At 41.2% G+C, this 19643-nt stretch overlaps 1 protein-coding gene across 3 annotated transcripts in view; it reads left to right on the forward strand.

The window, feature by feature from the left end:
- Dh44 (diuretic hormone 44) overlaps positions 1 to 19643 on the forward strand; it is a 641673-nt gene that overhangs the window by 118648 nt on the left and 503382 nt on the right. The gene's annotated exons all lie outside the window — the stretch shown is intronic.

The following is a 19643-nucleotide window of genomic DNA, read 5'->3' on the forward strand; positions in this document are numbered from 1 at the left end:
AATTTGGTGCTTTTTTGTATAATTATTGCACAATAGTAAACTTATGTGCAGAATATACCAACAATTAGCTCCATACGGTTCACATATCAGAAACAATCATTCATCCTTTTTCGATTTTAAGGACGAAAAGTAAAAGTAATAAACACTCTACTGTTTGTCCTGCTCCCATACCAGAACACTGCCCCGTCCTCACCGCGCTTCACGGTAGTAACCTGATATGGCAGGTTGTTTCGTTTGTTTGGTGGACGTTCAACACAATGAATTCCATCAGAAGAAAGTACATTGAATTTACTCTCGCCAGTGCTGAACACATTCGATCAGTTTGCAGAAGGCCCGTGTTTGTACTTGTCATGTTCTCCTTTGATAGGAGGAGCTTCTTACTTGGATGTTGATCGTTTAAATTAACAGAAGACGCCTTTTTGTTGTGGAGACAGACAACTCTGCATTATAATTTGTCTCTATAGATCATCACACATTCCAACAGAATTACTGCGTGGATATGCCACAGTCTGAGATTCACTTTCCTTGTGGAGGATTGCATTGCTCCTCCACATCTTGTAAACAATACCACCCCCATCCTCCACCCGCCTCCAATGGAAAACGATCCTCAGGGCTGCCGACAGCGGGGTTCGAACCCGCTATCTGCCAAATGTAAGTTCACAGCCGCACGGCCAACTTGCTTTGTGTGTACGTAAACAAACCCCTTGTTGTCGGATTAAATATACATTAATCAACATCAATATCAGTGAACATTGATCTGCATTTAGGGCAGTCGCCCAGGTGGCAGATTTCCTGTCTGTTGTTTTCCTAGCCTTTCCTTAAATGCTTGAAAAGTATTTGAAAATTTATTGACCCTCCCCGTTGACAAATTATTCCAATCCCTAACTTACCTTCGTATAAACGAATGAAAAACTACAACCTGTTTTCCAGTCAATGACCGGGTCAGGGATGGAATGAATGAAGCCCCCATCTAGCGGCGAGGACAGGAATTGTGCCGGCTGCCGAAGCCTGTCGCACTCCTCTGGGGCAGTGATTAATGACTGACAGGTTAAATGAAATGATAGTTAAGAGTGTTCCTGGAATGAAAGATGACAGGGAAAACCGGAGTACCCGGAGGAAAACGTGTCCCGCGTCCGCTTTGTCCAGCACAAATCTCACACGGAATGACCGGGATTTGAACCACGGAACCCAGCGGTGAGAGGCCGACGCGCTGCCATATGAGCCACAGAGGCTACTCCTATAAACGAATATTTGCCCCAATTTGTTCTCTTGAATTCCAACTTTATCTTCATATTGTGATGTCTCCTACTTTTAAAGACACCACTGAAACTTGTTTGTCTTCTGATGTCATTTCACGCTTTACGTCACACCGATACATGTAGGTCTTATGGAGACGATTGGATAGGGTACTGCTAGGAGTCGGAAGGAATCGGCGGTGGCCTCTTAATTAAGGCACAGCGTTAAGATACATTTGCCTGGTGTGAAAATGGGAAACCACACAGCCAAGTAGCTCTGTCGGAATATTTTTGAGTGCTACAGTGGGTCCATACAACTTGTATGACCTCTAGACAGTTTTAAGCTTTCTTGGTCGATGATGTACTTTTTATGATGTTTCTTGGTACAGGCCAGATCAAAATGAAGTTCCCAGAGAAATCTCAGTCTGATTTGTGACCGTAACGGTACGGAACCTGCAGTGATGTGGATGGTACTGAGTGGTGGCGTGCGTTGTTCAAGCTTGTGACGGGTAAGCAAGAGGGAGCAACATGCTCCTTGCTGCATATGCAACCACCAGCACGCATGAGTGGAGCGCATAAGCTAAAATTCCCGAGTTTCCTCCAGTTCGTTCGACAGTTCGAGACGAAGTTTGCTGACTAGGGAGGATGACCTTGCTTGCTTTACTGATATGAGTATGAGTATTCCCTTCTTTACAAAGAGCAACGGCCTGGTATTCGGAGGTATAAACAGGTAACGGAATGGTTGCTTTAACCATGAGTTTTGAGCTGAAGTTCGTATTTAAGAGGAAACGAACACATTTGACCGACCAAAAATGCGATCTTTCAATTTTTTTCATTTAATATTGAATTTTGTTCTTTATAACAGTGCAAAATTGTTAATATATCCAATAGTTTCGAAGTTATGACTAAAATATGAAGATGATGTAGATGTTGATTCCCATAGGGAATCAGAAATAATTGTCCCGAATGAGTAAATTTATAATAGCAATATAAATGGTCCAATAATGGACCATTTATATTGGTATTAAAATATGAAGCCCTATCACCCACCTTTATCGGTAAGTTCGTTGCTTGTTTCCCGTATCCTTTGTTTTCAGAACCGTTTCCCTAATAACTCTGAAAGTTTTGAAGATATGAAGATAAAATTTTGCATGCATGTATATATATTTCATAGAGAAGAAGAAAATATACTAGAGTTATTGAGCTAGCTTCACTGGTTAAGTTTAGAAAATTATTTTCTAATGAAAATGAAGGAAGAATTGACTGCTTGAAAATAACTTAATGAAAAAATGTATTTATACTTGATGTAATTCAATGATTCTAGTTCATACTGTAGGTATAACATTACTACTGGGTAATCATAACAAAATAATAATTATGGAAAAATATTCATGTGTTTGGAAATTATCAGGGGAGTGGCGAAATTGTGGCCATGTTACTCCACCATTTTGAATAATTAATTATATATAATAGCATAGGTTAATATGATTTTAAAATATGTAGGCATATTATTAAGGAATAATGTCTTTGTCATACTAAGTTTCTTCTTAGTATTCATTTCCATTCCTACGGAAAAATGTTTAACACACCCCATTTTTCTATGTTCAAAAGTTCAGGTTCCCCCCTGACTGTATGTGTTATAATGACTTATTAATTTGCACAGTTTATATAAAATGTATCTGGCATGGCTAGTAGTGAAATACATGGCTTATGCATTAATAATGTGTATTTAGTTTCCGTATATGGAGCAGTAAAGTACGCTAGCCTGGAGGAATACACGTGGCAGCGCGTGAACTTTATTAACCATTTCTCCGGGAGGAGTGATATTTGCTACATTTGCTCCGAGGCAGGCCCAGCCCAGTATAGACTAGAAATAAAGTCTAAAAATATGAGTTTAACTATTGACAGTTTCATGTCCAGTCATGAGTCCACTATTGAGGTAAAAGCGTAATGTTTCTAGAGATAAAGGTACGCGAGACAAACGCAGCCGAGTACGGCTAAACAAGGACGGAGTGAGGCGAGCACTTCTACCTGTGACCGAGATAGCGCGTGAAGGAGGGAGTGTTGAGGAGCAAGTCGAACGAACATAGCTCGCCTCGCCTTGAGAAGACCCCCTGCGGGTGGGAGACGCACATGTAGAATACACCCGTGGTATCCCCTGCCTGTCGTAAGAGGCGACTAAAAGGGGCCCAAGGGGCTCTCAACTTGGGAGTGTTGATTGGCGACCACGGGGCCCTTAGCTGAGTCTTGGCATTGCTTCCACTTCCGTGTGCCAGGCTCCTCACTTTCGTCTATCCTATCCGACCTCCCTTGGTCAGCTCATGTTCTTTTCCGACCCCGACGGTATTAGAGCATTCGAGGGTTAGGGAGTCTTTTATTTTCACGCCCTTCGTGGCCCTTGCCTTTCTTCGTCCGTTACTTCATTTTTCGAAGTGATGGATCCTTTCTTTCTTCTTTGTTCTCTCTTTACCCCCTGTGGGTGGGGGACGCAGACGAATAATACACCCACGGTATCCCCTGCCTGTCGTGAGAGACGACTAAAGGGGGCGACCAAGGGATGATTGAATTAGAACCATGAAACTACTTTTGATTCGTACCATCACGCGGGGAACACCATGGGTTGCCTGTACTTGCGAGTAGTACAGCAAAGAGGCTGGTCTGTGGGTTTCCAGTACCCATGTGAAAACACCGCGGGTCTGGGCGTTGCCTGTGAGTTGTACCGCTATATGAGCGGCACCGTGGGTCTGCTTTGCCTGTGATTAGTACCCACTATGTGAGGAACACCACGGGAATACTGGTACCCGTGACTAGTACATCTAGGTGAGGAACATCATCGGTTTGCGTTGGCTATGGGTGGCGCCATTGTGTGAGAAACACCATAGGGCTGCGTTACCTGTACGAAGTACAATACTTGTGAGTAGTACCATCTTGTGTGGAACACCGCGAGTCTTCGCTACTTTTGATCAGTACCCCAACATGACAAATACCATGGTTCTACTTCACTCACGACATGTACCATTCTGAGGGACCTTAGACCTGGATTTTGGACCCCTTTAGACATCAAGCATCCTCGATTCAGGATTGTGCTTTATAAGTGGTCCCTTGGTCAGTAATACTATTATTTATGACCTTTTTTGAGTTGGATCCACTGGTTTTTGTTAGTTTGTTTTTGTTTTTTGGGTTCATGTCCATCCATTCATTCTTCATGACTTCTTTATTTTGGTCGGTGGATGATTTTGAAGTTTTTGTTGTCATTTAATTTCGTACTATTAGGGGCCGATGACCTCGATGTTAGGCCCCTTTAAACAACAAGCAGCATCATGATCATCATCGCCTTGAGAAGCAAGCTTCGGTCATGGCCATACTCGGCAAATATGAATCGAGCATTGAACTTGAGCCCGGAAGTTCAGGCATTTATTTTGGCTGAAATAGGCAGGTAAATGAGGACTAAAATTTAGGAAATAGGCAGTATAATAATAATAATAATAATAATAATAATAATAATAATAATAATAATAATAATAATAATAATAATAATGTTATTGGCTTTATGTTCCACTAACTACTTTTACGGTTTTCGGAGACGCCGAGGTGTCGGAATTTAGTCCCGCAGGAGTTCTTTTACGTGCCAGTAAATCTACCGACACGAGGCTGACGTATATGAGCACCTTCAAATATCACCGGACTGAGTTATGGTCGAACTTGCCAAGTTGGAGTCAGATGACCAGCGCTTCAACCGCCTCAGCCACTCAGCCCGGCAATAATAATAATAATAATAATAATAATAATAATAATAATAATAATAATAATAATAATAATAATAATAATAATAATAATAATCATAATAATACCGCCGTATCCCGAGCGATTGGCCGTGCGGTTAGGGGCGAGCAGTTGTGGCCTTGCATCAGGAGATAGTGGGTTCGAACCCGACTACTGGCAGCCCCCAAGATTGTTTACCTATCGTCGCGGAAATCCTTCGATGTGTTAGTGCGAACTTAAACAAGTAGCAAAAAAGAAAACCGTGAGAAGTACTTAGTGTTTATACCAGAATGAAGCGATCAAATCAATAGCAGGAAAAAGTCAAGAAAGGATGGAACTGCCATGGACTACAGAGAGTTAGGAAGCGAGAATGTCCCGACAATTGCTGACAGGAAGAAGCTCTGTAACTCGTGCGAATGCGTATTAAATTCTATTACTCTAGTCACTTAAGTATTATATACCAGATGTATGCGTAAGTTATTGCCGATTTCTGTTGTAAAGGAAACAAGTAATTTCCAAGGGAAATTCATCTTTTGTTTATTTAAAATATTGGCCATCGGCTTCTACACTCTTCGTCTATCTTTCAGGTAAGTTATGAATACCATGCCCTAAAAACTGCTTGTCTTTAGTGGCAAATCATTTGTAGAGCCATTTTCCAACTTCCTCGAAATTGATAAAGTGCTGCTCTGCGAGCGCGTGCCTCATTGATGCGAAGAGGTGATAGTCAGATGGCGCCAGGTTAGGGCAGCACTGCGGGTGCGGAAGGATGTCCCATCCAAGCGATTTCAAGGTGTCTTTCACTGGTTTTATTGTGTGAGACGGCGCATTGTCGTGTAACAAAATCACTTTGCCATGTCTTCTGGCCCTTTCCGGTCGTCTTTCGATCTGTATGTGGTTTAAATTAATCATTTGCCTGCGATAGCGTTGTGCATTAACGGTTTCGCCGGGCTTCAAGAGTTCATTATGTACAATACCGCTCTGGCCCCACCAGACACAAAGCATTGCAATAACCACGTTTAAATTGTCGAAACCCTGTGTCAAATGTTCTAATATGTTTTTACCAGCAAACTATGATTTTCCACAGTTTTTCTTCTGATTCAATAAGAAAAGCAATGCGTGGTGCAATCGTTCATTTTCAGGCACAAACGTCGACATGATCACCGAACGGTACAACACAGACGCTAGTGTTTGGCGGACTCAACTTGTCTGTCTTTTTAGACGAACAAACTGACGTATGTGTCAAATTCATACGCTACGTACTGTTCGCTGGCGCCATCTCTTAGTGAAACCGGAAAAGACTTGTGCATACACCTGGTACAGTATTCTGCCTGGTGGCAGGTTCGTGTCTTCGTACGGAGAATTTCTGATTCCAGTGTTCTCTGTTTTCAGTCTGCTGTATCTCTTCCCATCTTTCACGTTATCCAGATGTTGGATTCTCTTCCTCGTCCTGCAGTACCTTTTATCTTTCTTTCGATGACGACGTCTATGAGCCCCTCGTGTCTAAGCATGTGCCCGATCCAGTTGACCTTTCTCTGAAGAATTGTATTGAGAAAAGTTTTCTTCTCTCGTACTATTCTCAGTATATCGTCGTTTGTCACCCAATCTGTCCACTTGATCTTCTCTATTCTCATCGAAACAGACTTTCAACGTATTAGGTCGTGTTACGTACATGTAGTACGTGTTGAAGAGATGGTAAGTACAGAACAAAAATGGCCAGCCGGACACCAGTGGGATCCGAACCCACAACCTCCCGATTTCGCGTCGGTTGCTCTACCGTTGAAAGTCTGTTTCGATTACAATGCGGTCGTGAAAATTCAATATTCATTGACATGCCCCACAACGGGCGACTTAAACGCACTCTACAGTGTGCTAGCAGCGGTGCCAAACCTGTAGCTCAGATCCTTTCAAACAGAACAAAGATAGCCTAGGCCACCATAGCTCAATTGGTAGAGCAACCGACGCGAAATCGGGAGGTTGTGGGTTCGGATCCCACTGGTGTCCGGCTGGACATTTTTGTTTCGTACTTACCATCTCTTCAACACGTACTACATGTACGTAACACGACCTAATACGTTGAAAGTCTGTTTCGATTACAATGCGGTCGTGAAAATTCAATATTCTCTATTCTCCTCAAACACCACATTTCAGAACTTTCTAGGTACTTTTTCACCCTCTTTCTCATGGTCCACGTCTCTGCTTCGTACATTGCAATGCTCCAGATGTAACACTTCACCACTTTTTAACTATACGAACCAATGTTTTGATTGATGCAAGAACTTCCGTCCCCAGTTATAGGGCAGAAACCTGCAGTCATCTAGTCTTAAATGTCATCAAACTTTAATAACACTGTCTCTATTGTTTCTCAGCAACGTTACAGCTAATTTTTGCATTTTCAACAAATATTTCGTTAAAAAAGAATGGGAGTTATTTCAAAACATGCATATTAATCTCACCGTGAGAAGTGACTTCATTGCGTCTAATAAATTATTTTCAGTTCAAGGAATGCGACATTATTTCAAGTTGAATCATATGAAAATTCCTTTAAAGTACATTACATAAAATACAATAACATTAGCTCAATTCCTGCCCTCGTTTATTGCGAACGCTGGAGAGAACGTATTGTCTACGGAGCTGTTTCCTCCTTTCTAACAACGAGAATGTGTGTTTGCTATTCTGTTTACTATTATTAAAAGATTTGAATAAGGAACTTCCTTTATGTAGCAAACATAAAGACATTTTACGTCAATGGATACGGAAAAATGTGAATTCTTGCTTGAACTGGCTGAAACAAACCCGAAGATATGAAACTAATTTAGCGAACGTAATTCGTTAGTAAAATAATGAAGATATGAAGTTAATAATTCTCTCGGAAGAAATAGCCAACAGAACAGGTTTAAGAATTTCTCTATAAAAAACCCAAATTTATGGCAAATGTAAAACATGCTGCGGAATTTCTAATAACAGAAATTGGTCCAGCAAGAAAGGTAAATAAATTCAGATATTTGGGAGAAACAATTAATTCAAGAAAATGGTGTGGAAAAATCCGCTGTGTAAGAAAGGATACATAAGATGGAAAGAGCATACGGTATAATAGGAATATCTACAACAAAAAGTATTTACCTAAAAACGTCAAACTACAACACTACAGCACAGGAGTCAAACCGGAATGCGAGTGAATGTCTAGTACTGAATTACAAGCTGAATAAATTAAAAGAACTCGAAAGAAAAATTATACAGAAAACACTTGGTACGCTAAGATTTCTTTTTTTGCTATTTGCTTTACGTCGCACCGACACAGATATGTCTTATGGCGACGATGGGATAGGAGAGGCCTAGGAATTGGAAGGAAGCGGCCGTGGCCTTAATTAAGGTACAGCCCCGGTATTTGCCTGGTGTGAAAATGGGAAACCACGGAAAACCATCTTCAGGGCTGCCGACAGTGGGGCTCGAACCGGTACGCTAAGAACTACAGAACTCTCGAAATTAGAAATACTGCTGAAACATATCGAAACATAGAAAACATTACAGAAATAATGCGGAAGTGGCGATCGGTAATTGTTTTTCAGATTTAAACAGAATGGATGACAGCAGGTTAACCAAACAGATCTTCAAATATCTTTGGAACAAGAAGCCAATAACAACGTGGATTCATGAAATCAAGAAAGATTTGGAAAGAACCAATATAGAGAATAAGCAGCAACAGAGAGAGAGAGAGAGAGAGAGAGAGAGAGAGAGAGAGAGAGAGAGAGAGAGAGAGAGAGAGAGGGATTTTTAGAAAGAAAGTGTTAAAAAATTGAAGGATTCCAAGGTCGGGATGGAAAGAAAACAGGCTCAAAGCTGTCCGAGGAGAGAAAAAAAAGACATATTGAGCAGAAGAAGAAGAAGAAGAAGAAAGAAGTTAATAAATATGTAATTTTTTGCCTTTTCGCCACGTGAAAGTGGTAGACAGTGGGAAAACTTTGTTTCGCCAAGACTTTGCATTGCGCCCTCTAGAAAGAAATTCGACCTAGCTCGACTACGACTGTTTTTAAAGACCTGAAGTATTTGAAATCAACTGGCAGTATTGTTTCTCCAGATGGCTCGCTAAGCATCATTACATTCCGAGACGACATTTATGTCGATATTTTTCTCGGTTTAATCCATCCAAAGTGCAGGCCTCAAGTAACTAGGAAAAGGCTATGAAGAAGAGGATTAAATTTCAGATTGGGGATACAAAGCTGGAACTGGTAGATCATTTCAAGTACATTATTAAGGATTTGTATTCTAATAATAATAATATTGTTTTTACGTCGCACTAACTACCTTTTACGGTTTTCGGAGATGCCGAGGTGCCACAATTTTGTCCCGTAGGATTTGTTTTACGTGCCATTAAATCTACCGATACGAGGATGACGTATTTGGACACCTTCAAAAACCACCGGACTGAACCTGCCAAGTTGGGATCAGAAGAAGAGCGCCTCAACTGCCTGAGCGACTCAGTTCGGAGTGAGTGAGATGGAATCAAGTTGCAGTGAGCTCGCAGTTGTGTAAGAAGGAATTCAGCTCCCGAACGAAATTATCCTTTTATCGCTCTGTGGGGGTGAAAGGTGGGTGGACTCAGGATATCTTATTCGTAAGTTACAACTAGTATACATGAAAGTAGCAAGAATGGTTGCTAGTACAAACAAATGGGAAGAAGGGCAGGAGCGTACTCGGAATGAACTCGATGGACAAAGCGGTACGCATAAGCCGTGTTCGCTCATGGCGGTATGTGAGGCGAATGGATGAGAATAATGGACTCTGTTATGGAGGGTAAGAGAAGTAGAGAGAGACCAAGACGACCATGGTTAGACGCAGTTTCTAATGATTTAATGATAAGAGGTATAGAACTAAACGAGGCCACAGCACTAGTTACAAATAGAGGATTGTAGCGGGGTTGCAGACTGAACGCTTTAAGGCATAGCAGTCTAAAGTGAAGCACTGTTCTAATGTTTTCTTGTCCGAGAGTTAGAAAAGAGACAGTCATATGATCACCAGACCGATAAAAAAAAACGGGTAGCGAAGGAATATAAATAAAATGAAGAATGATCAAGGAACTGTAAGAAAAGAGAAAAGGGAATAAAATTTATCCCTCTCCTAGGCTGAATGGCCAGCGTAGTGAACTTCGGTTCGGCGGGCCGCGGATTCGGATCCCGGCTGGATGAGGGATTTTAAGCTTGTCTAGTTAATTCCACTGGGTCGGGGATTGGGCGTTTAAAGAATGTTAAATAGACAAGATCAAAAGCATTTTTTTACAAATTGTTTTACGTCGCACCGACACAGATAGGTTTTATGGTGACGATGCGTGTGAAAATGGGACACCACGGAAAACCATCTTCAGGGCTGCCGAAAATGGTGTTCGAATCCAGTGTCTCCTGAGTGCAAACTCACAGCCGCGCGCCCCTAACCGTACGGCCAACTCACCCGGTAGCAATTATTTAATTAGGGATGTATGTAGATAATTATTGCTGATAGCAATGAAGAACAGACGATTATGGAATTTCGAAACGACATTTGAACAGTGAAGGGCAGGGAAACCTCCCTGCGACATTGTTGTTGTTGATTCTTCTACTTCTTGTTTTGCATAGGCCTACAGCGAGATATATACATATATGATACGATTCGTAGAATTTGCGACGAAATCACTCATAGATTTGATATATGCCATTTTACAAAAGGAAGTCATAATGAGCATTTGTAATATTGTACACAAAACTTGAATATGTACTGAATGATTTGGTGCATCATACAATTAAATTCGATGTATACTTTATCCATAATTGAAGATAAATTTTGTGTAACTAATTTTACGGCTACCCGGTATGTTGGGTGGGGAAATAAGCTCTTTACTCGCAAACAAATATAAGTTATTCACCTGATGATACCGGGAACCCACTATACGTCCGAGGCAGGGTGTGCTACCAAGATCTCTACACTCAAGGGAACAACAACGTAGTGGCTTGTTAAGATTTATATGGACGCTCTGTATATAAATATCACATTTAGAGTCGTTCATTAACGTTGATTCCTAGATAAACACGTGTCACCTTCAACAAATGCGTCTGTTTCATATCGTCGTTTTGTCTTTGCTTCCATTCTATCTTTCATAGGCTATACTTCTTGTGTGTTAAATCTTCTTGTTAGTTAGTAAGGTACCCATCTCTTATATTATTCGTCTTATCTATATTCAGTTGCTTTGTATTTCATTTAGTAAGGAGGAAAATAACCGCCGCCTCTGTGGTGCAATGGTTAGCATGATTAGCTGCCACCCCCGGAGGTCCGGGTTCGATTCCCGGCTCTGCCAAAAAATTTGAAAAGTGGTACGAGGGCTGGAACGGGGTCCACTCAGCCTCGGGAGGTCAACTGAGTAGAGATGGGTTCGATTCCCACCTCAGCCATCCTGGAACTGGTTTTCCGTGGTTTCCCACTTCTCATCCAGGCAAATGCCGGGATGGTACCTAACTTAAGGCCACGGTCGTTTCCTTCCCTCTTCCTTGCCTGTCCCATCCAATCTTCCCATCCCTCCACAAGGCCCCTGTTCAGCATAGCAGGTGAGGCCGCCTCGGCGAGGTACTGGTCATTCTCCCCAGTTGTATCCCCGACCCAAAATCTGAATCTCAAGGACACTGCCCTTGAGGCGGTAGAGGTAGGATCCCTCGCTGAGTCCGAGGGAAAAACCGACCCTGGAGGGTAAACCGATTACCAACGAACGATCGAGGAAAATATCCTGCTCTTAACTATATCAAACTTTAACGAGTTCCTCTCAGCTAAGACTTGCATTTATTCTTTAAACAAACAAACAAACAAACAAACAAACAAACAAACAAACAAACAAACAAACAAACAAACAAACAAACAAACAAACAAACAAACAAACAAACAAACAAACAAACAAACAAAATAAATATGGATGTGTTTACGACTCACGTTGTTATAAGTCTCGTCTGTCTCTGTATGGAACTCAGTTTAAAGTTGATTCGATTCAAGAAGGTAAAATGGGAATACCCATGAACTGGCAGATATAAAAAAGCAGGCGAGACGTAGCAGACTTCGTAAATACGGGTTCCTTTTGGGGTAATGAAGCAGGGGAGCACAAGGCCGATTATGAGAATAACAAGGAGATTAGGTTCTGTACAGGTTACTTCTGGATCTGAAGATGACTTGAGTTCAATCCCACCATGTGTAAATGGATTTTTTGACTTAAACATGTCTTACAGCTGGTTCAAAATTAGTGTAACGGAATAGTGTCGTATAACAAAATGTGTAATGGAATTGTTACCTAGCAACAGTACCTTGAGAGTTGCGCAGGCCGTGAATCTGCTCGTCATGGCCATCCATCAATACTTCACATCACAGTCGGCATGGTTGCTAGGTAACATACCTTTTGGAAGGATGGAAGAAAAACGTCTTTATTCAGCTCGCATAGGTGTGCAAATCGCATGGGAAGTAGTTTAAGCTGCTGAGAGATTGTTGAAGAGTTCCCTACCCAAATCTCTGAAGCTTGTTCTTTACAAAGTTGGCAGTGTGGGGACGGGCATTATCATGAAGAAGGATAGTACTGTTCGATACGATGTTCAGATTATTAGGAGAATAGGACAAGAGAAATGGGAGGACCGGGTAAGAAATGATTAGCTATTACGAAGATTTGGAGAAAAACGAAGTATATTGCAAATCATTAGAAGGAGAAAAAATTAACTAGATTGGACATTGTTTGAGGAGGGACTGTTTACTGAAAGAAGGAGTAGAAGGATTGGTGAAAAGTAAACGATGAAGAGGAAGAAAAATATATCAAATGTTGGACAATATCATAAGAAAGAAATATTCGGACATGAAGAACTTGGCCCAGAACAGACAAATGTGGAAGAGATTCATCCTGCCATAAGGCAGAATAACTGTATTATTATTATTATTATTATTATTATTATTATTATTATTATTATTATTAGAGTGAGATCGCAGTTGTGTCGGCAGTATTATGTAAGAAGAAGTTAGCCCCCGGACAAAACTTATCTTTACATTGTTCTGTTTTCAGACCAACTTTGCTTTACAGGAGTGAAAGCTGGGTGGACTTGGGATATCTTATTCATAAGTTAGAAGTAATGAGAATGATTTCTGGAGCAAACAGCTGGTAACAATGGCAGGAGGGTATTCGGAATGAGGAGATAAAGGATAAGTTAGGAATGAACTGGATGGATGAAGCTGTACGCATAAACCGGCTCCGGTGGTGGGGTCATGTGAGGTGAATGAAGGAGGATAGGTTACCTAGGAGAATAATGGACTATTATTTGGAGGGTAAGAGAAGTAGAGGGAGACCAAGACGACGATGGTTAGACTCATTTTCTCACTATTTAAAGATAAGAGATAGAGAAATAAACTAGTTACTAGTAGAGGATGGTGCCGGTGATTAGTAAATTGACAGTCGCTTGCAGACTGAATCCTGAAAGGCATAACTGTCTGCAATGAAAATATATGTACGATATTACTGCTGCGTCGTCCTCCTTAGCATTCTTCTTTTCCTTCATCTTTTTCCTGCTCTTCTCCTGCCCCATTTATGTGCTCTATTCATTTTATTTTCTACTTTGAATTTTTATTTCTCTTATTCATTCTCTGCTCTCACCCCAAATGGATTTATCTTCTATATTTCTTCATGTCCTCCATTACTTGAACTTATATGCACCTGTTCATCTTTACGTCATTCTTACTTTTCTACCTCATTTATTACCCTTTGATATTTTAATTCCATTTCTGCAATCCCTTTCTTCCTCACACACATCATATTCTTATGTTTCCCCCCTGTATCTTCCATCTCTCTGTCTCTCCTTTTCCTTCTCTACTTCCACCTCATCTACGTTCTCCTCCCTCTTCTTATCGCCGTATTTTCTGTTGCGTTTTTCTTTGCCATTGTCTTATTTTCTAGTAATTTTCTCCTTCATTCTTGTATCACAAGTTCATGAGATCAAATGCGCTATTGAAAGCCGCACCGTCTCTATTTCTTTTCTTCGCATTCTTACGCTTTTTCCTGTACTGAAAGCAGTTCCCTGTTTTAATCACCCTTTAACAAGGTCAGCATTCTTCTTTACCTACCTTAACATAATATCAAAAGGAGCAATCGATGAGAGTATCATATCAAAGTTAACGAAAATTGCCATCTTTGTCTGTATCACAAACATTTTTCGTAACCTCTGTAAATTCGAAGCATAAAAGAAATGGCGCTGTATAGAGTAATGTTTCTCCAAAAATGAGGCTATCATTGTAAAATCCTTTAGCCAGCTTCAGAATACGCCATAAAAGTGCTATTATCGTACGTATAAACAGCCACTTAACCTAAACAGTGTGGCCATGTTGGTGTTATATGACGTGGTTTATGGCGCTGTGATCTACTTAACGCTATACATTCATGCCAAGGCCGCCTGACCTACTGCAACAAGCAAACCTGCACGTGGGGTTGAAACTAAAGCTTCCATTCCGCATTACACAATAGAGTGCATGTAAAATGTAATGTTGTTGTTTCGGTCATCAGTCCATAGTCTCCTTCTCTAATCTGACTGTCATTTTCATACTTTGGTCGACTCCTACCGTTCTTACAGCCTACACTTCCCTCAAAAACCAACTGAACAAGTCGTGGGTGGCTTAAGATGTATCCTATCATTCTATCTTTTCTTTTGATCAAATTTCGTCAAATCGACTTCCTCTCACAAATTTTGATTCAGTATCTCGTCATTCGTGATTCGATATATCCATCTCACCTTCATAACTCGTCTATAACACCACATTCAAAATAAATTCTATTCTCTTTCTTTCTGAGATAGTTCAATGTTTCACCTCCATACAATGTCACGCTCCAAACGAAAGTCTTCTGAAACATCTTTCTAATTCCTGTATCATTGTCCGAAGAAAGAACATTTCTTTTCTTAAGAACGGCCTTACTTGCTTGTGCTACTCTGCATTTTATGTCCTCCTTACTTCTGCAATCGTTTGTTATTTTACTACCCAAGTAACAATATGCATCCACTTCCTTTAAGACTTTATTTCCTAATCTAATATTTCCTGCATCACCTGTCTTCGTTCGACTGCACTCCATTACTTTTGTTTTGGACTTGCTTATTTTCATCTTGTATTCCTTCTCCAAGAGCCTCCGTGGCTCAGACGGCAGCGCGTCGGCCTCTCACCGCTGGATACTGTGGTTCAAGTCCCGGTCATTCCATGTGAGATTTGTGCTGGACAAAGCGGAGGCGGGACAGGTTATTCTCCGGGTACTCCGGTTTTCCCTGTCAACTTTCATTCCAGCAACACTCTCCATTCTCATTTCGTAGCATCTATCATTCATTAATATATCACTTTGGGAGTGGCGACCCCATCGTAATAATAGCCTATATATGATTCATTCATTACATCCCTGACCCGGTCAGTAACTGGAAAACAGGTTGTAGGTTTTCATTTTCATTCCTTCTCCAAGACTCTGTTCATACTATTCAGCAATTTCTTCAGATCTTCTGCAAAAATAACAATATAATCGGCAACTCTTAGTTTACATTCGTTCTCCAAGTACATCTTTGATTTCCTTTATCGCCCGTTCTATATGAACATTGAAAAGGAGACCGGCTCTATGGCTAAATGGTTAGTGTGCTGGCCTTGGTCACAGGTGTCCCGGGTTCGATTCCCAGCAGGGTAGGGAATTTTAACCATCACTGGTTAATTTCGCTGGCACGGGGGCTGAGTGTATGAGTCGTCTTCATCATCATTTCATCCTCATCACGACGCGCAGGTCACCTACGGGAGTCAAATCAAAAGACCTTGACCTGGCGAGCCGAACTTGTCCTCGGATACTCCCGGCACTAAAAGCCATACGCATTTTCATTTAATTGAAAAGGAGGTTGGACTAAATGCAGCCTTGCCTCACTGCTTGTTGGATGCTGTTTCCTTTCAGAAGCTACCACTGCAGACTTAGTTTTGTAAATATTGTAGATAATTGTTCGTTCTTGGTGTTAGGGTCTTAAAAGTAATGTTTTAAATTTTGATTACTTACTTCTTCGTGGGTTTATTGTGAAATGTTTTATTAATGAGTTGACATTTTATTTAGTGAACTGTGGCCAGCGAACAAGGAAGTGATTTAGGATCAATCCGTCAACAATCAGACGAGGAAGGTAATGTGCCACACGTGCAGAAAAGGCAGTAAATCCAGACATACTGCTAGTTTCATCACTTCTGTACGTTTAAATACAAAAATATCGCGCGAGTACATTTTCTCTGATACACTGAAAATCATGGATACGGTTTTAGGGCTATGAAGAAGACAGGGCAAGTAGGTCCCTCTTAGTAGCCTCTTACAACATGCAGGGTGTGCAGATAATGCGTCCTTGCATTCAACCCTCAGGCGAGATAAAGAGTTCCGATGTATCGAAAGAAATAATTCAGCGTTATCAGCTCAGTACAACTTGCGCTGTTGCGACGTAAAGATGGCCGCGCACTCTCTGTTTGCACCAAGGAAGAGCCTTGACTAATGTGTATATGGTTTGCTATGTCATCAACAGTCACTTGTCTGTTATTCAGGATTATGTCACGCACTTGTTCAGTATTGGCATCACTTACGGCTGCAGATAGTCGCTCGGATCTTTCCTCATCCTTCACGCCCGTGCGAACCCTTTTCAACTGTTCAATCCACTGGAAAACACTTCGCTGTTGTATCGTTCTGAAAGTCTTCTATGAATTCCACTCCTGGTACACCCTCATACCACAAACAAAACTTATTGCGGAACTCTATTGTCATGTGTTTGATCTTTCCCGCCTTTTTCTGCCGCCATACTATTGCTTGCAGTGCCATATTTTCACCTGGTGGCAAGACATGGAACTAGTAATTTTTATGGTATAATTCCCGAATACATTGCTTAATTATCACGCCTACAACGTTTCAGACTCCTACGACAAATACAGTCCTTGCTGTGCCATGCTGAACATCATCAACTTAAATTGTGGACACCCGATGTATTATCAGTCTTCTTCTTAATCTTTTCTAGGTTATTTGAGTCCACTGATGGATGTAGGCCTCTTCTATGTGCTTCCATCGTCTTCGGTCTTGAGCCACTTGGAACCAGCGTGTTCCAACCAACAGCTTTATGTCAATGCCTCTCTTGTCTCCAGTGAACAATCATAGAGGTCCACCCGTTGTAGTCTTTTCGAGCTATGTGTCCTACCCATTGCCATTTTAATCTTTGTACTCTCTCCAGGATGTCTGTCTTACTGATAAAAAATCCTTACACAGTTGTTTAGCACTTGTATAGTTATATATTGAATCAACCTTGTAAAAGCTTTGAACATGTTTCTTACTAATAAACGTGGTATACGCATTGTATTACTTTTTTGAATTTCGGTGTGGCTATTTCTAGCCGGGTGCAGCCCTTATAAGGCAGACCCTCCGATGAGGGTGGGCGGCATCTGCCATGTCTAGGTAACTGCGTGTTATTGTGGTGAAGGATAGTGTTATGTGTGGTATGTGAGTTGCAGGGATGTTGGGGACAGCACAAACACCCAGCCCCCGAGCCATTGGAATTAACCAATGAAGGTTAAAATCCCAGACCCGGCCGGGAACCGAAGGCCAGTACGCTAACCATTCAGCCAATGAGTCGTGCATTGTATTACTCTACTGCACGGATACACTTGTTCCAAGCCATCAGAATCTCTTCTTACAGTTCAATGGTGTATTTCGCACGTTCACCGCCTTTACGATAGATTTTGCTGGTTATCCACGAGCAAAACTTTCCGAAAAGTCGCGTGGTAGCACGAATAAACTTAACATATCGAAAATGCCATGAAAATCAGCTGAATCATCTTGTATCTCTTGACAAAGAAAGAGAGAAAAGTTACGATAGAATGTTGCAATAAACAAGAATAGAATAGTAATACATACATTTCAGTGGTATATTAGCTGTCTCTGTGGATCAGCGGTAGAGTGTCGGCCTCCAGATCCCAAGATAGCGGGTTCAAACCCGGCAGAGGTAGTCGGAATTTTAAAGGGCGGATAAAAGTCCATTCGACACTCCATGTCGTGCGATGTCGCCATGTAAAAGATCTCTGGTGACACATTTGGTGTTTACCCGACAAAATTAATTAAAATCTCAGCCATAGAGAGACGCCCAAGAGAGTTTCGGTTTACTCGGTCTGCCATCTAGTGGGGGCCTAGAGTAAAACGGAACGTCGAAATTGACGAGCAGACAGCCAGATGGCGTCAAATTGAAATGCCTGCACACGGTAGCTGAGGCCATACGATTATTATTATTATTATTATTATTATTAGTGGTATATTATTCTCATTAGTAATAATGAGGTCACTAATAATAATTACTAACCTCATTCCGCTCTCGTGTCCGTAGTGCTGTCACAACTTGAAGTTCGCAGGATATAGAGCCACCTCTTAGATCTTTCATTAAGCCACTTTTGTCTGTGTTAATGACAATTCGAGCATTCACTTTCGTAAATATCTAGCCTACTTCATTTTAAAGCTTTCGTCATCTAGGAGAAATGGGTCACGCCGTTTCTTGAAGTGTTTTATGCTCGACGATGCCGAAATATAAATATTATATGTCAGAAAACTGAATTTAATGAGGCTCATTGTAATTCAAGTTTCATTATGATAGAGGTTCTCCACAAATCAGAGTTCAGATTTTCATGATGATACAACTGTTAGACCAATTAGGTAAGGATAGCATCGGACCTGCGTTCAGCGCACTAGCTTCGCACTTGTTTTCAAAATCAATGCACCTTCTATTTTCAATATTGCACAACCACACGACACATTCCCGCAAATTCACTTCACCAACTGTACGATAAACAATTTGTATTTGCAATAAAGCTAGGTTATGATAACCTTCTATCAAAGCTTTGAAAACGTATGACATTGTCAAGGTCTCTGATCCACTCACGGAAAAATCAATAATGCAGCGCATGCGCTCTGTTCAGTAAACTCAACTGTCAAGCGACATCTGGACAGAAATTTATGAATATTTAAAAAAGATTTATAATTATCGTCGAGCATAAACAGTCGTATGAAACTCGCCTATAATGGTAATTAAGATACTCGTATGGAAAGTATAAAACTCGCTTCACTCGTTTTACAAACTTACTCGTGTGTTAATTACTGCCATTATAGGCTTGTTCCATAATGTACTATTATTTTACGAACATGTCCCGCCCATAACCTATAAGGCTGATGACACACGGAGCGGTTTTCGCCGCGTCGGCGCATGTTTCTATTGTATCAGATGGGATGAAACAGACACAGCGGTGCTCGCCGACAGGCGGCAGATTTGCCGACTCGGCCTGTCGTGTAGCTGGCGGTGCAGCGAGCGGTTTGAAGACTTTGTGCGCGCTCTAGCGCCATAGATTTATTACATTCAGCTGAATCACGGCTGACTTGATGCTTCGCTCTAGTCGGGCGTGGCTGAATTTACGCGGCGATTGCATCATTGGTAGGTATTCTTGTATTAGATATCATGAAGTATCTTTGAAATTCAATAATATACACGTAAAAGGACATATAGAGTAAGTAGTCTTTTGGAATAAGAATAAGAACAATCCTTTATTTTTCGGTAATTTTAGCTAGCTTCCTCACCTAACGTCACGCTCACTAATGTG

This window comes from Anabrus simplex, chromosome 14, assembly GCF_040414725.1.
Source record: "Anabrus simplex isolate iqAnaSimp1 chromosome 14, ASM4041472v1, whole genome shotgun sequence".
Lineage (NCBI taxonomy): Eukaryota > Metazoa > Arthropoda > Insecta > Orthoptera > Tettigoniidae > Anabrus > Anabrus simplex.